An 18,113-nucleotide genomic window follows, 5' to 3' on the forward strand; every position below is an offset into this window, starting at 1 on the left:
CATCTGCCCCGTATTAAAACGCCAGTCATCATTTGTTAAGTGATTGTGTCATTCAGGCTAGACAGTGTCTTTACTGTGCCAAATGGGTGGCAATTCAGTGTTTGATTTACTGCTATTTATTACTGTAGCTGCATGCATGTTTACATGAGTACATTCTGATGCACTCACTGGGTCTTTCTGGCTGCTGTTTGACCATTCTGGACATGATGATGTCCATCCTTCATAGCTTCCAACAATCTGTCAATCAAAAAGAAAAGAAAAATGAGCGGATTGGTTACTTTCTATGTGTGTGTGTGTGTGTGTGTGTGTGTGTGTGTGTGTGTGTGTGTGTGTGTGTGTGTGTGTGTGTGTGTGTGTGTGTGTGTGTGTGTGTGTGTGTGTGTGTGTGTGTGTGTGTGTGTGTGTGTGTGTGTGTGTGCATTTTCCCTCCTGCAAGCTCACAACTCATTGGCCCATTGTGAGCTTTTTTCTTCTATTTTTAGATAATAATGATATATATATATATATATATATATATATATATATATATATATATATATAATGTGGTTAACATCTTTTGTTAAATTGTGATATTATAAAACATAAATATCAGACAGTCTACATCTCCCTAAAGGAAATGCATGTATTTATTTCAGCCTGAGCAGTAGCAGGGAATCCCCATTGGCCTTAAAAATGATTGACTAGAGGGAGGGATATCAGATGCAGAGGCATGGATTCCCCCAACCCTCCCAGCGAATCAAACTGTGGGCATAGATAATGAATTATTTGCATGTTCAAGCAAGCTGGAATGTGAGTGTGTATTTGTTTCACAGTACACATAGCATAGGTCAGTGGTTCTCAACCTTTTCAGGCCGCGACACAAAAAAATAACCATATTTTAACCCCCCCACCATGACGAGCACTAAGAGTTGAGGCATTACATTTTGTATAACACGGTTCTATTGTTGCGAGGTCGTTGTGAGCATGTAGATCTGCTATGTTCACAATTTCTGCCTCTAATATTTGACAATTTGGCCAATGTTTCATTTGTCATTTTAGATGTATTAAAAAGTCCTTAAATTGTCACTTTATAAATGTGCATATACCCTCTATAGTCTATACACTTAAACTTTATGTTGGTTTGTTTACTGTTGAGTGAGAAAACAATGTTGCACGTTAAGGTAATCATCTGGGGACCCCACAAAATAGTTTGGGGACCCCCCCTGGCATAGGTGACCTTGGACAGAGTGTTTATTCTCCATTTACCTGGAGAGGTGGAGGTTTGTCCTTCTTCTTAGTGCCAGTGTGACTGTGACGTCCTCCTTTACCAGCTTTGGTTTCTGCTCTGTGTTTGGTCTTCACAAACTCTGAAATCGTAAACAAGCTTATATGAGGACCCCCGCTATCCAAAGGTAGCAAGTCACTGTGAAGGTAGAAGACTGTTGGATGGGTCCCTAGAACCCACAAGATGGTTGAGAGCTGTTGAGACAATCATATACACACTGTATACTCACACAGGTCTTATGTTATGTTCAGACTGCCCAAAAAAACTCTTTATTCCAAGTTACTGCCAGCAGATCTTAATAAAGCTAATCAGTTTGTTGTATTCACTAACCAAGAGACAGGACATTGTGTAACATTCATAGTCAGTCAACACTGCCCTCCAAGGTCAAGGAGTTGTAACTGCCTAAAATGAGATTTCCTGGTCAAGTTAAAACTATTTCTGCTAACAGTAGAGACAGAATATAACTTACATTGAAAAATAAATCTAAACACCGGTCTTAGCTATTGTTTAAACCAAGGGTCTTCAACAGGGGGTCCGGGACCCCTAGGGGGTCCTCAGAGTTACTACAGGGGGTCCTCCAAATCTTTGTTTTATAGTAACTTTTTTCTGCTTTTTTATATTAACCACTTGAACCCTAGTGTCCATATTCTGAGAACTTTAGCCAAAAATAGCAGATCTACAAGCTCACAACGCACCCTTTTCGTTAAAGACGTTTTGTGTAGAGGGGAAAAAGAGCAGACTAAGTACAGAGTGAAAGGTCAAGTTCAACTTGACGATTCAAGTGGTTAATTACGTATCTGAAAACACGAATTGACATGAATCCAAAATACACTGATGATTTTGCTGTCAAACAATGAAACTATATGGAATCTATGAGAAGGTTGTGGGGGTCCCTGCTTCATGTCTCTCTCAACTAAGGGGTCCTTGGCCTGAAAACGTTGGACAACCCTGGTTTAAACAAACCTTGCCAAGCCATGCTATGTGGCCCATAGGTCAGGAGCATATATGTCTTGTGTCTGTAGCGTGAGGTGGACGGCTTCTCCTGGACATGACCTAATATGTCACAGGTACCCCCAAAACAATTAACCTGTGGTCCCAATTTTTGCATCTTTGGTAAAACCTAGCCAGGGATTGAACCCTGACATGCCAATGAATCGCCGGGCAGACACTCATAACCACAAGGCCACTGAGCTGGTTAACAGCTGACACTGACCTACACAGTATTTACACAGGACATTAATGACTGCAGTTTTTCTTCATAGAGCTTCTTTTTTTTTTTGCATGTGAATTCCATTGTATTTCTAATTGTCATCTCTGGCTTATATGCCATCAGCTCTCATGTCGTGAGACCAAAATGAACGCGGACAGAAAGATGAGATTAACTCTCCCATAATCCCTTCACGCCACCTGTTTACCTTCATTGTGATTGTTCACGGTGTGGGCTAAATCCTCTGGGCCAGTGGCAGGCTGCCAAAGTGAAGAATCGCGGCGGCGGTCGTCTGATGTGGAGGGAATTCACAAACATAAAGGGTTTTATTCGAATAGTTGTGGTGAACTGGAGTCACGTTGGTGAACTCAACATAGGGCAGTTGGAGTTTAAACTGTGCTTTCATTGTCGCGTCTTCTGTTTCTCATTGCACTGCATGAATGTATGGAAATGCTGTAGATTTATGAAGTTTAATAAAACACAGGTATCATACGGACATCTAGGGGCTTTTAAGCCATGACATAATTTTGTAGGCAGGGGAGAACTCTGCCCTCAGAGCATTTTCTGTCCCTCGCTATTTCAACAGATCCGAGACAAAAATAACGACTAAAGTATAATTCTAACACTTTCCTTTCAACAACAAAGAGAAGAAAAATGTGTAAATAGTAAAAATAGTAAAAAGATTCACAGAAACTGGGGGCAGAAATTCTCCTCTGCCTACAAAATGATGTCATACTTAACAGCCCCATGTGTGTGTGTGTGTGTGTGTGTGTGTGTGTGTGTGTGTGTGTGTGTGTGTGTGTGTGTGTGTGTGTGTGTGTGTGTGTGTGTGTGTGTGTGTGTGTGTGTGTGTGTGTGTGTGTGTGTGTGTGTGTGTGTGTGTGTGTGTGTGCGCGTGTGCGTATGTGTATGTGTATGTGCATGTGTGTGCAAATAACAATAGGGGATACAAGTGCAGCACATGCAAATAAGAACAGGGGATACACTAGAATCTAGGGCATACATGGGCAACTGGCGGCCCGGGGGCCACATGCGGCCCCCACCTTCACTTAATGCGGCCCTCAGGTTAATACCAGAACACTGATATATATTATTGATTTCAGCTGTTACAATTCCAAACATGACCTGCTTTAATTCCGTTGGTCTATATTAGTAGCTTAATGACTAGTATAGTAGTATTAAAATGTATATTGTTTTTATGTCCAATGTATTTGTATTTAGGTTCATAAAGTTAACATGAGTATATAACTAAATGAGTTTGAAATTAAATCAAAATGTTTGATTTCAGGATTCCAATAAAAAAATAACAAAATATAATTCAGGATTCCAATTCAAAAGAAGAAAAAATAGCCGATCTACAAGCTCAAAACGCATCGCAGAGCTTTTGATCTGCTATTTTCGCTTCTTTAGCATGAGATGCTAGAATGACAAAGTTGGACGTAGCAATATGCAATGTGGCCCTCTGGAGTGAAGGTGGAAATATAGCGGCCCTCGCCATCATCAAAGTTTCCCACCCCTGATCTAGTGTATCCCCTGTTCTTATTTGCACATCCTATATCTGCTGCACTTGACCAACAGAATCCCCTATATAGAGATAATAAAGTCACCCTCCAACTCATGTAATAATCTCTTGAGCCATTCAAAGCCATGCAAACTAATAAAACCATGACACGGGTTAGACTAGGGGTCAGGGGGTCACACGACTAACTCACAATGTGTTGTGGATGCAATGTGTTGTGAGCAGGGGCGTCACAAGGGGGGGGGAGTGGGACTAAGTTACCAGGGCCCAAGGTGGAGGGGCCCTAGTAACTTTAGCTATTGAAAAATAGCAGATCTACAATCTCACAGCGTAGCACCGAGTGCCGCGCTGCGAGCTTGTAGATCTGCTATTTTTGAAAAGTCGTGAAAATGTGTGCAAATCTTTGAATATGTGTATTTTTTAAGCGAACATTTGTAACTCAAATTTTGCTTCTGGGGGGGTCCCTGAAGCTAAATACTTTGAGATGGGGGTCCGTGGCATAGAAACAGGTTTCTTGCACACATTTTCACAAATTTAAAAAAATAGCAGATCTACAAGCTCGCAGTGCGGCACTCGGTGCCGCGCTGTGAGCTTGTATATCTGCTATTTTTCAATAGTTAACATTCATGGGGGCCCACAGTGAATCCTTGTACCCAAGGCCCAGAATTTGGTGTGACGCCCCTGGTTGTGAGCTTGTACATCGGCTATTTCTGGCTATGCATCAATGTTGTACGATGACATATAAACGAGGCTTAAGCTGCAATCATGCTTCATTCATGTGTATGCAAACATTCGCATATCATGTTGTGTGGTAAGTGAATCCATAGCTTGTTGCATTTTCTTCAGCCTATAAAACTACACAAGAAAATATGTTTATTCTTACCCAAAGCTTCATTATCTGATGCCGATTTTGACATATGTGTCCTGAAACAAAAACAAAAAATGGTTTTAATTTAACCTGAATAGATATACTGCAGTACAATCATCAGAGGCTTGGAAAGTGTTTGTGTGTAAGTGAGTAAATTATCACGTAAGTTCTACACCCTTGTTAGACATTCTGGCAATGTGTAGGCCTATTGATAGTTGCCTTTTTGTAGGAGACGGTGTGGCAAAGAGTGACACAGCTAGGGGAAAGGTGTTGAATCGACTGGGCACTTTAAATTGATGGGGCTTCAATCGGCTTAGTTGAACTAGCCCAAAGCCATAAGCTGCCTTATGCTGGCCCAACAGTCCACAGGATCCCCTGCTTAAACAATTCATTAATCAAACAGCTGCATACTGTAGCTATGAAACATGAACAGGACATACATGCATTGTGTTTGATACATAACTTTTCCAGTATGATGTATCGTACTGTGTCCCAGTTATTTGAACAGAGCATAGTAAAAAAGAATTAACAAAAAAACAGATGCTCTAGTCTAAAGTCTATAGTGAAGCTGAGCGTACGTCCAATAGCATTGGTTCATGCTAGCAGTGGGAAGGACTTAAAGTATTAACCCTCAGCAAAGATAAATAGGGTGCCCTTGCTGCTATTCTATATCCCTGCATGGGAAAACACTCTCACTTACGTGGATGGATAGTAAGGCTTTCTGCCTAATTCAGTTTTACAAATCATTTCTCAAACTAGTTTTTGAGCAGTGCTAACCGCTCCTACATCTGGCTTTGTCTGTCTGTCTGTCTGTCTGTCTGTCTGTCTGTCTGTCTGTCTGTCTGTCTGTCTGTCTGTCTGTCTGTCTGTATGTATGTATGTACTGTATGTATGTATTCCCTGCACTGGCCAAGGTTCACAGGACGCTTAATGAAATTAACTCATGAAAGGTACCAACTATCCTATAGCATTTATGAACCAGCATGTGTATTATTCGTAGGGTAGCCAGGGGAAATCTTGCTCTTTCGACGAGCCATTCTTTCGACTGTGAGTGTCAGCAGGTTAGCTACTCACCCGCGTCACGGTTACTGAGGTTAGGGTCAGGGTTTGGGTTAGGTTTAGGCATAGAGGTTAACATTCACCCACGCCGGCAGGTTAGCTACTCATCGTGACGGCAGGTTAGCTTTTCATCAGGTTAACATTCACCCGTGTCGAACAGATGCTATGTCGCAATATCAACACGCTCCCGGGAAGCTAACTGGCTAGTAATGCCACCAATAAAAGACGTCTTAGCATTATAACTCTTACAATTTTACAGCAGCACACTTAATGTAGAAGTCAATATAGCTTCCAACATGGCAGGGTTAACAAAAGTGCAAACTGTTCAGTAATACTTGTATCACTGTGAGCGGATAATATAGGCTAGGTTTTCCCATTTATCTCATGATCTTAATTATATTGTAATCTTAAGGGGATGGGTGTGTAACCCAGTAGTGTTGATAAACTCCACCTTTCTCTGTGTGTACGCGGTGTGGTAACTCACCTTCGCTTCTTCTTTTTGGAGTTGCTACGTTGTGATTGACACGTCTCCTGCAAGTTAATGTATTTAAAAGATAGGATTCAGTTTCATCTACTCTACAGTATATGCATACAGTTTTACTTGTGATTATTATTATTACAGAATAAGAACTTTGGAGTGGGCTCTATAACATGATCTTACAGCATACTACTGTGCACATATCAGATTGTTGGAAAGACCATATAAGTCACTTGGATGAAGAGTGTATTATCAGAAATAATGGGTAATAATTAGTATAGCTACAGTCTTTGTTGTTTGTGTCTGGTACTATTGTTTTTTTGCTTGTTTGTTTTTTGTCTGGGTTTTTCCCCTTTACTTATGATTCCAGATTTAGCATGCAAATACTTTTAGGACTTAACTTAAACTGAAATGTTTAACATATTGATCATTAAGGGAATTCAAGTGCAAAAATACAATTGACTGTTAATTTGTCGATCCATATTTTGACTATGCTTGGTGTCCCGAGATGCCTAGCCTCAACACCAGCTGTCAACTGGCTCATTATCATAATTCCATAATCAGATTAATCTGTGTCTGTACAAGCTGGTCCAATGGAGGTCCATCTCCCTGCGGTCCAATTGTCATCATGGGGAAGATGTTCCACGCGATTCGAGTTTGCTCAGGTCAGGTGGCGTGCGTCTAAACATCTGTATGTGTGATGTATGACCATTTGTTTATTGTTCATTACGGATCCCCATTAGTAATCATCACCGTAGTGAAGACTGTTCTTCCTGGGGCCCAGATGGGGTCCACCCTTTGTTATTAGTTTCCGTGTATATCATTGGTTCTCCAAGTGGATTCCAGAGAGTTTCGGGGTTCCTTTATGGGGGGGTTTAAATTGACATTTACAAGTCTGAAACTCTGTATACAAATGGAACCAAATGGACCTGTTGTATACAGTCACAGGGAGACCCTGAAATGTGAAAGCTTGAGAACCATTGGTGTAAATCAGTGGTTTTCAACCATTGTGGTCCTTGAGGAGGTTCCAGGTGGTCCCCAGCTAAATGATTTTGCTAAAGGAGTTGCTAACCAAATGGACCCTTATATAGAGCGTAAAATTGTCATATTACGCTCTGAAGAAGTTCAATTATTGTTAAACATCTGCATTACTTAATTGACAAGAAGTCTACGCAATTAAAGAATGTAGAAGAATTGTTATTTTGATCAATGTTTGTTTGTTATCTCTCCCATATCAATTCAATACAACATGGAATTCTGGACAAAATCTGACAAACGATAACAAGTTTTGGGTCTGAGGTAGACTAAAACTCATCAAGGTGGTCATCGGCTCAAATGCAGAATGAACTAGAACTTGCCCCTGGTGCACAAGTAAGCCATGTATGGCACCGACATACATGCCCAGCCGATCGTAGTACTTGCATGCTCTGCTTGCGCAAGTAATAATAATGGACCTTGATATGAAATAGGTTGAAAACCACTGGTGTAGGCCTAATTATGATCAGGGGCGTCACAAGGGGTAGGAAAGTGGGACTGAGTTACCAGGGCCCAAGGTGGAGGGGCCCTAGTAACTTTAGCTATTGAAAAATAGCAGATATACAAGCTCACAGCGCGGCACCGAGTGCCGCGGTGCGAGCTTGTAGATCTGCTATTTTTGAAAAGTCATGAAAATGTGTGCAAATCTTTGAATATATGTATTTTTTAAGTGAACATTTGTAACTCAAATTTTGCTTCTGGGGGGTCCCTGGAACTAAATATTTTGAGATGGGGGGTCCTTCACATGAAAAGGTTTGAGCATCACTGACATGGAAACATAGGTTTCTTGGCACACATTTTCACGATTTTTCAAAAATAGCAGATCTACAAGCTCGCACCGCGGCACTCGGTGCCGCGCTGTAAGCTTGTATATCTGCTATTTTTCAATAGTTAACATTCATGGGGGGCCTGCAGTGAATCCTTGTACCCAGGGCCCAGAATTTGGTGTGACGCCCCTGTACATGATTCACAAGTTGCCTCATTTGGAATCACTTCTCACCATAGAGATGGAGCGTCCCGAGCCCCGCCACTTGGTGCTGTTGTCCTCCAGGAAGACCGCCGGGCTGCAGGAACGACTGACGGAACGACTGGAGGAGCGGCTGGGGACGGGCCGGGCCTGGCCCTCACTGGAGTCCTGCACAACCTCATACAGGCTGTCCATGGAGCCCTCCTGGACACAGCAAGGTATGGATGTCAGGCATGTGCACACATACAGTAGACATCAAAGGGGGCTTGAGCAAGTTGAGCCCCTGCCTTTTTATGTCTGTAAAAAGTTCCCTGTCCAGACCATTAATGCAGTTTTTACTATATGGTGAAAGAAATGCAAATGGCCCCTTTCCATGCCATACCTGAAGGCAGCATTCAAGAGAATTGCCTTGTCCAAACTCTCCTGAAATCGAATGCAGCATCTTATGTTGAAAGAATTGCCCTCTCTGTGTAGAAATCGATGCCATGGCATTGGTCCGAAGGTTCATTAGTCCGAAGGTTCATTAGTCCGAATTTGTTAAGAATACTATGCCTATAACCTAACCCTAACCTCAGTAACCCTAACTAAATTCGGACTAATGAACCTTTGGACTAATGAACCTTCGGACGTATGGGCAGTCCCCTAGAAATCCATGCCTCTCCAGTATTCACTTGATTATGCATCATCAACATCGTCATTTCGTCCCCACTCCTTTTGGGGTCGTTTTTGTCAACGTACATTTGCATATCATTGGTGCCGTGATTAAGAAACTTCTTATCTCTGTATTTTTCAACGTATGTTCTGGAGTAATCTCTAAAGAACAGATGAAGTGCTGCGCAATGATGGGTTCCCAGATTGGTTCTCAGATTGGTTCTGGGGTAGAGACCACCCTCTGCTTATCTCGCCTTATCAACTACACCTGCCTTCACTTATTTCTTAGCCAATCCACGTCGCAATCACCACTGTGGTCTGCGATTGTATCACTCACCCGACACAAATACATCTCATTTAGTTCAATAAATGCTGTTTAACTTGAGCAGTAGATGTGGTCTCTTCCTAGTAAAAGTAGCAGATCCACAAGCTCGAAATGTGGTGCAAAGAGGCACGTTTTGAGCTTGTAAATCTGCTACTTTTGCTATTTGTGTCAGTTTTGGTCAGAAAAGTGTCCGTTCACCCAACACCCAACAAGACAATAACGTAGGCATGTGTGTTTACCCACAGATTTACAGTATAAGAAAGGACACACATATACACATGCACATACACAAATGCACACAAAAAAAAACATTAAAGAAGGCAAGAAGCACACACACACATACTGTACATTTTAGAAAACTAAAAACTAGATTTCATCCAGGACAATAAGGAAAGTTATAATATTTAAAAGTGTCCATCCACCCGTGGTAATGTTAAATCAAATCACGCTACTCTGCCAGAGAGGCCGTACTGCTTCAATGATTTTTTTGAATGAATTCCCATGAAAGCTCTGTGTAATCAGTATAAGCGCTGACTGCCAAGTAAAGCACACAGTCTCATATTGTCAGATGGGGAGACTCATTCAGGGAAATCCAGTGAGGTCAGAGCAGGGTGAAAGGCTTGCACTTTCAAAAGCGTCCGTTTTAGAGGGGAAAGAAATATGACTCTATGTTCAGTTTGATATCATCCATGGACTATGAATATGCTTTAAAGGTTTAATCGAAAAAGACAGGAAGACCTTGCATCGAGAGCCATGTTTAATTTAAATGGATCATTTCTAGTCCACATATCTTGGTGTCCATTTTGTTAACCTGGTATATAAAAACCAGAGTCGTCTAATCAGAGAGTTCTGCCACTGCGGGGTCAGAAACAGTGCTGGTCACGTGGTTCATTGTCACTTTACCCCTCATAGACTTCAATGCATTCTGTAAACTTCCGGTTCACGGTTTGTCACTATACACCAATAGATGTGCGCGTAGAAGACCTGGCCCCATGAAGTGAATGGGAGTGACGCCGCCACTCTCCATACAACGCTCAGATAAAAACCAGTGACCATTATTTACATGTTGGTCATTTAGCATTTTGCTTACGTCCTACTGAGGAAGAGGCGGTGGCACATATTATGGCCGCGTTCGTAAATACAGCACTGAGCGCACTGGCCAATACAAACTAATGCGTGAGTGTGCTCGGTGTGGGCATTTTCGAACTTACCCACTGTAGGCCTAAGAGGAAAAAGGACGATGATACACCAAAGAAGAAGATCTGAATATTGTCAATGAGGTTTTTACATCACTGACATTTTGCTTACACACTGCGCTGAAGTCTAATTTAAATGTGTTTTGTATGTATATCGTTATATATATTGTTGATTACAAGGTAGGCCTACTGCTGTTTTTCATGTTTGTCAATTATGTACTTATTATAGGTGATGTAACCCATTTAACACTGCCATAGTTTGCATTAATTTGACACCTACTCAAATGATGAATAACAATAACTTACCTACATACAGTACCTCGATGTAATGTTATTGTTTTCCTGCTTATCTCCTCTGTGACCTACTAGCAGTGCAGAAGGCATTATTCATATAATGCTCTCAGCTCTAGGTAATATGTACAACAAAGTATAAATCGGGCTTAATGAGTAGATAGATGTCCATCATCACGTGATGCGGAACAACAACAAAAACAACGAGAGGGCAATCACAATTTGTAATCACTATTCCCTCTGTTGTACAGACGGTAAAGAAAGATTTTGTTGGATAGACGGTAAAGAAAGATTTTGTTGGATTGATATATCCAAACAAAACATGGATTCTGACAACGTTACACTTATTAAGAGCAAGTTAAGAGCTACAATAAATGTTTGTTTGTTTCACTGGGGGAAACAGACCTGCACCGCATGACGCAACTTCCCTTAAACGCAGCACTTCCGCCAAATTCGAGCACTTCTGTTAAGACAACGCACAGCACAGATCGCGCCCAGCGTGGATGGACGGTAAAGAAAGGGGCATTTGTGTCGTAGATGATGATGATGATGATACATTTATTTACATGTTAAAACAGCAAACAACAGCAAATAAAAATAAAAACAGCATATTAAACAAGTTAAGCAATCAGAGATTACATAAGCACATGCTGTACACTATTACACTTAGGAAACACTTGTTTTGAGAAGTGTGTTTGTGTGATTGTATGATTACAGGCTCAGGCGGTAGAACGGCCACTTGAGAAATGGAAGTTTCGCAGTTCGATCCCCAACTCCCCTGGCCCTGAGTTAGTGTCAAAGTGTCCTTGAGCAAGAGCCCTAACTGCTCCCCAATGGAGGCGTTGCATGGTTTCCTCCACCGTCAGTGTGTGAATGTGCGCATGAATGGGTCAATGTAATGCACATTATTACCATTTTTGAGTGTGCTTTTTTGTGGGATTGAGTTGAAGCAGTATACCTGTATATTGTCATAGCAGCATAGATAGTATGTTACAGTAGCTTGTGTGTTTGTGTGCGTGCATGCTTGTGTGCGTCTGTGCAGGCATGTGTACATCAGTACATGTGAGTTTGAGTGTGCGCTTGTGTGTGATCTCTCTGAGAGAGAGAGAGAGAGAGAGAGAGAGAGAGAGAGAGAGAGAGAGAGATGCTCTCTATTTAGAGGTGGAACTTTGTTCACTTAAATGCGTTTGTTACTGGTACACTGGCTCAATGTCTTCATAACAATCTGTTTAACAAAAGCATTTTTCTACTGATAAACTATGTTTTGGTACATTCACCTAGGCCTATGTATTTATTGTTAACTCACACACACTCACGCACGCACGCACGCACGCACGCACGCACGCGCGCACGCACGCACGCACGCACACACACACACACAGTCAAAGCCACAACAATACACAGTAACATCAGTGTTAATGTATGCATTTGTAACTCTGAGAGTGTACAAATGCAACCAAATGTTAAAATAACACTGATGATGTTACTGTGTCCACAGACAGGGAAGTATGAGGCAGAAAGGCTTGGTCCTTACCAGTGAGAAGCAGAAGAGATTCATCTCGGATCACTGTCTCCCTATTCGCCTTATTCCTGGAGGTGTTTACAAGCACAGTGCAGTGTGCTGGCTGACAGACAGACTGATACAGAGGGGGAAACCAGAGCCCTCTGTGAGCCCAGCCCCGCTCACCCTGATATATCTTCTGGGATTAATGCCAGAGTGAAATCCCTTCCCTAATCCAATAGAATACAGTAGATGGACCACCATTACTCTGTAAGCAAAGGCGGTCCTCCTAACACAATCAAAACAAACCCATCACTGGGAGAAAAGAGAGGCATTTCACTGAAGTTTGTGTGGTCAGTTAATTTTCGGTCGAAGTTTACTATCAGAACTGTCACATCTTGACCGTATCTGTCTGTCTGTCTGGACGGGTAACACTTGGCTTTTCTGTTGATTGACTCTGCACGCTCTGACATCATGCTCTGACATCACTGTGATGTCATGGGAACCAAATCCCTTTTGTTACCATTTATGGAGATCCCTGTGATGCCAGGGGAACCAAATCCCTTTTATGCCCATACTGTATATGGAGATATGGAGATCCCTGTAAGGCCAGGGGAACCAAATCCCTTTTATGGCCATATATGGAGATATGGAGATCCCTGTGAGACCAGGGGAACCAAATCCCTTTTATGCCCATATATGTCATCAATATCAAGCCCATATCTGTGAATGCCAATAATCACTGTAATGTCAGGGGAACCAAATCCCTTTTATTGCCATATATGGAGATCCCTGTGATGCCAGAAGAACCAAATCCCTTTGGCCAGATGGCCAAGACATGGCGCAACCCATTTTCACCCTTAGGCGTCTTACTGGTATATCGGTAGTTAGACTTTGGTCAATCATGATGAAAATATGTTAATGTTGTTATGTGTGTGTGCGTGCGTGCCGCTGTTCACTGCATGTGCTGAAATGTGTGCGTTTGGCTACATTTTCCAATAAGTAAAAGGTAAATTGTGCATTTATACAGTGCCTTCATCATCCAAAGCTCTTACAATGTGCATTAGTAGGCCTGTGTTCTGGGATTGAAGTGTTAATGGGGTATATTTGTGTAAGAACTCTTTAAGAAATAATGTGGCTTGACCATTAAGGGCTTTGTGAGTGAATAGAATGATTGTATATTATATTCTGGGAACCAGTGCAAGCTACAATATGGGAGAAATACAATCTCTATTTCTTACACAGCAGCATTCTGCACTAGCTCAGAAGTTTAGAAACCTGTTGGGGCAGCATGATTATAAGGAACTGCAGTAATCCAGCCTGAAGGTAACATTGCCTTTTTCTTCATCTTTTTTTAGACAGGTTGTGCCATATTTTTGCTGATTTCTTACAATTCCAGGCAGGGGTCCAGGTTGCCTGCATGTGACAGTGTCTAATATTCCCCTTCACTCAGATGAGCAGAGAGAGTTAATCCTACCATTTCAAATGCATATGCCTCAGACCTCTGATCTGATCCCTTCGATAAGGATGGGCCACTCATTGGTCAATTGCTGCTTTTTAGCTACTCCTTGCACTGACGAGAGTTTAAACCCCTACAGTATATACAGTACGTCACTGTACTTTGGTTGCAGAACTAGCAGATCTACAAGCTCTGTACTATTTTCACAGAATGTTTGTCTATTTTTGCCAAATGTTGGCCTGTTTTCACTGAGCCAGTTTAATGACGTGGCTACACATGCTGATGCCAGGGTTTATAAAGATAAGAGAGCTAGGATCTGTGTCACTTAAGACTTGGATAGAACCATACATACATGGAATACCTACAGTACAAGCACATTGAAAAGTAGATGCTGAAATGTACTCCTTCTTACAAACAATCATCAACATCAAAGAGCAATAATAGAGCATACAGTATTCAGGCTTCCATCGGCACCTAATAAGACACACGTCTTTACAGTAGGCCTATAGCCTACTGTGCAGGAGAGCAGGTGTGCCAGGTGTCTCTGTGTTTTCATACCTGAGTTCTAATGAACTAACTCCTAAAACAGAGTCTGACCGTCCGACCGTCACTGACAGCCTAGTGACCCACATAGTAGCAGGCGACTCAATAGCTTCAGGGGATTAAGAATATGAAGTGTCAGTTTCTGTGCATGCCTGTCCCATATGTGCTGAGAGCATGACATTAATCTGGTGTAGTAATTAATACATATATATATATATATATATATATATATATCTGTCTAGAGTACAAGCCTGTGAAAATCACTGTCTCGTGGCATTTGGAAAAGAGCACGACACTTGATTAAATTCAATTAAAATACATGCAAAACACTGGAAAATATTTAAAATTCTGTTTTTTATTGGAATCATAGAGCTGTTTAATTAAAATACCAACGAAAGACCATTCTTATTTAAATCGTATATGCCAGGAAGATAAACATCAGAGCATGGATATTACATAATTGTGCTGATTCGACAGAAAGTGAAAGGCAGAGTTGAGTGCTGTTGTCTGTCACTCCTCCGGATCTCCACACAGGGCTTCTTCGCAGCATTCAACATCAATAGACGGGACGCAAAACTCCTCGCAGGTACGAGAAATTTGGTCATCTGGAAAAAATAAATGAACACATAATGCAAATTTAATAGAAAAAAAAGCTGGAAAAGGCTGAAGTCTATTTTTTAAACTATATATTCAGATTATCTTCTAATTAAAGGAGCTATAGTCAACTTTCTTTTTAAACGGATGCTAAAATAAAAATGTTTCAAAAATATTTTATGAAAAAATAACCTTCATATATGTGTTTCTATTTAAAAATGACCACACAAAGCGTATAATAATGATACAATAATAATTTTGGCCATTGTCAGGCTGACACTTTGTTTACATTCTTGTCTATGTTAGACTAGGATGTAAACAAAGTGTCGGCCCTACAATGGCCAAAATTATTATTTTATCATTATTTTTATTTTAGCATCCGTTTAAAAAAAAGTTGACTATAGCTCCTTTAATGTAATGTAATGTAATGTAATGTAATGTAATGTAATGTAATGTAATATCTATATAATATATACTTAATTATAATTTATAATGATCTTGTACACACATCATATCATTCTAGAGTGACAATAGTAATGCTAATAGAGAGAAAGCAATGTACTTACTGCTCCAGTCAGTCTTGCAGAAGTTGCTGGACTCCGGGCAGACGGTCTTTGTCTTACAGATGTCATCGTTCTCATCGTCACAGGTGTAGCATTTGAGCATGTTTACTGGAAGGAAGGCCAAACATGCACCATGTGAAAACAGGTTCCAAGGCATTATCTTGTTCATCGCCTCTAATTATAACTTCTGCTTGTTCATGAAAGATCAGTGTGAACTTTATAAAGTGGGGTTTGAAAATCATCATAATATTGAAAGCAGCTCTGAGCAGACGATCCATCACAAATTATCCTTTTTTTAATCAATTTCCTCTAAAAATAGATGCTGGATGAAGAGATTAAATATTAAAAATGCAAGTTACAAAATTGAAAAGCTACGCACAATGAAGCTGAAAATATAATAATAATAATAATTTCAAAAAAGAATAATTATATATACACACACACACACACACACACACACACACACACACACACACACACACACACACACACACACACACACACACACACCTGTATCAATAAGTTAAAGGAATAGTTCCCCCCAAAATGACTTTTTTTTTTCTATTGATTACATGGAGACTTGAGTTCAATTTTTTTTTCTTTTTTGTATTGTCGCATTCCTAAGACAAAAAAAAAAAAAAAAAAAAAAGATTATGGTAAATAGATTTTTTGTTTTAGGAATGCAACAAATACAAAAAAATATATATTATTGAACTCAAGTCTACATGACGTGAGTAATCAATAGGGGAAAAAAAGTCATTTTGGGGGTGAACTACTCCTTTAAACCTTATCAGTCAAACCTGCATCCATCAGTATAAGTCAAACCTTTATTTCTGCATCAATATATCATAGCACTGTAATACTTTTAATCTAATTACAAGCGTACTCACCTTGCCTGCTACACAGGAGCAGCACCAGCAGTACGGAGAGCAGGAGGAGTTTCATGTTGTCTGGTATGATGGTGTGATGAAGATGAAGCGTCTTAACGCCAGCTTTTATACTCGCACGAAACACCTACCAACCAAACCAGAAAGGAACACATTTCCTGGTGTATCGTCTGACAGGAACAACTGTAACGACATTCCTCTCAAATTCATTGTCCCGCAGCCATGAGACTGGTCATGCAACCGTAGAGGTTGTGTCAGGGACATGCTGGGCCCCTGATTCAGCCCGGGAAAAAGAGTTGTAGAGGCCCTCATTGCGCGCTATAGAGGTCAAAGATTTGCCATTTCAGATCATGACAAGTGACAAGCCAGTGGGCCAATTACATGAGTTATATTTCGTCATTGTCGGGTGGAAACCTTGTATGTCCAAAACCGTTTTAAAAATGATTTAAACTAGTGAAAACAGCTGATCTACAAGCACACAACGCCTCGCACTGCGAGGCGTTGTGTGCTTGTAGATCTGCTGTTTTCACTACTTTTGTGCAACGGCCTTGTATGATGAAGCAGGGCTTTGCTTTGCGAAAAAATGTATACATTTGAAACTTGGAGATACGAGGTTTCTGCCCGACAGTGACGATTTACTTTGTTGGCCGCCCAGCCCCCAAAATGGAACGAAGGCCGACATTTTATTTTACATTTTTTCCTAATGGCCAGCCTGGACCGGCCGGGAATGAACCGGCCGTTTGGGAGTTGTCCCGCTTTTCCCAATGGCCAGCATGTCCCTGGTCATGCAACCGTAGAGGTTGCGTGCTTGGAGGTTGTTTTCTGCATCATTTGTTTCTTTGTTTGTTTTGTTTTTGTTTAGTTTTTACAGATGATCTGTTTTGTTTGTTCGAGATGTAAAGAGATTAACCAAACAGGAATGTATCTATGTCATTTTAGATTTTAACAACTAATCTTTGAATATAATATATTTTTAAAGCCGACATTCTTCATCTCAAATCTTTGCTTCTGGGGGTCCCTGGCACTAAATATTTTGAGATGGGGGTCCAGAGCCAAGTACATTTTTAATTTTAGGGGTCTTTGACATGAAAATATTTGAGAATCACTGATATAGCAACATTCATTTTTCAGAAAACTGTTGTTGGTCAATGAAGTATACAAGGTTTAAGTGTATGGACACATATACAGTATATTGTCACTGTTGGGCAGAAACCTCGTATCTCCAAGTTTCAAATTTGTAATTTTTTTCACAAAGTAAAGCTCTGCTTCATCATACAAGGCCGTCACACAAAAGTAGTGAAAACAGCAGATCTATAAGCAGATCGGCTGTAGATCGGCTGTTTTCACTAGTTTAGTGCATTTTATATAAATACAAAACAAACTGTTTTGGACATACAAGGTTTCCACCCGACAATGACGATATATTGTCAGTCGTCAGGCTTGAATCAATAACATCCTGCTGATCCAATCTGCTCTCTCTGTACCCACCCCACTGCCCTGCTCTAAAATATTATATTTTTGTATAATAGTTCATTGAACAGGTAATTATATCTGAGAATGTGTCTTGTCCTTGGAATCAAAAGGTTTATTTCATATAACGCTGTCTCCGGGAAATGGTGAGAAGCCTAAATTCAGGCTGGTCGAACCAGCGAGATCACATTCCCCTGCTGCAGGACCATAGGCTACAATAGAGAATGTCGCAGTAA

This window comes from Nannobrachium achirus (genome assembly GCF_963921795.1).
Source record: "Nannobrachium achirus genome assembly, chromosome: 8".
In the NCBI taxonomy this organism is placed as follows: domain Eukaryota; kingdom Metazoa; phylum Chordata; class Actinopteri; order Myctophiformes; family Myctophidae; genus Nannobrachium; species Nannobrachium achirus.